Below are 1,138 nucleotides of genomic sequence, written 5' to 3'. Positions count from 1 at the left end.
CGTATAACGTTATATACTGTTACGATATAACATATAACGTTATGTAGCATTACGTTATAATGTATAACGTTATATACTATTACGTTACAACGTATAGCGTTATATACTGTTACGATATAACGTATAACGTTATATAGTGTTACGATATAACGTATAACGTTATATAGTAATACGTTATAACGTATCACGTTATGTAGTATTACGTTACAACGTATAACGTTATATGGTAATACTTTATAACGTATAACGTTATGTAGTATTACGATATAGCGTTTAACGTTACATAGTATTGCGTTATAAGGTATAACGATATGTAGCATTACTTTATATCGTAGAACGTTATGTAGTATTACGATAGAACATATAACGTAATGTAGCATTACGTTATAACGTATAACGATATATACTATTACGTTATAACGTATAACGTTATATACTGTTGCGATATAACATATTATGTTATGTAGCAATACGTTATAACGTATAACGTTATATACTATTACGTTATAACGTATAACGTTATATACTGTTACGATATAACATATAACGTTATGTAGCATTACGTTATTACGTATAACGTTATATACTATTACGTTATTACGTATAAAGTTAAATACTGTTACGATATAACGTATAACGTTATATAGTGTTACGATATAACGTATAACGTTATATAGTATTACGTTATAACGTACCACGTTATGTAGTATTACGATATAACGTTTAACGTTACATAGTATTGCGTTATAAGGTATTACGATATGTAGCATTACGTTATAACGTAGAACGTTATGTAGTATTACGATAGAACATATAACGTATTGTAGCATTACGTTATAACGTATAACGATATATACTATTACGTTATAACGTATAACGTTATATACTGTTACGATATAACGTATAAGGTTATGTAGTATTACGATATAACATATAACGTTATGTAGCATTACGTTATAACGTGTAACGTTATATAGTATTACGTTATAGGGTATAACGTTATGTAGCATTACGTTATTACGTATAACGTTATATAGTATTACGTTATAACGTGTAACCTTATGTAGTATTACGTTATAACGTATAACGTTATGTAGTATTACGATAGAACATATAACGCAATGTAGCATTACGTTAT

General features: G+C 27.4%; 1 long non-coding RNA gene across 1 annotated transcript in view; it reads right to left on the bottom strand.

The window, feature by feature from the left end:
* The window catches only part of LOC122572088, a 10,525-nt gene that overhangs the window by 638 nt on the left and 8,749 nt on the right, over positions 1 to 1,138 (bottom strand). The window lies entirely within an intron of this gene.

Source organism: Bombus pyrosoma, linkage group LG10 (genome assembly GCF_014825855.1).
Source record: "Bombus pyrosoma isolate SC7728 linkage group LG10, ASM1482585v1, whole genome shotgun sequence".
Lineage (NCBI taxonomy): Eukaryota > Metazoa > Arthropoda > Insecta > Hymenoptera > Apidae > Bombus > Bombus pyrosoma.
The sequence above is the reverse complement of the archived record's forward strand: the minus strand, read 5'-3'. Positions and strand labels throughout refer to the sequence as shown.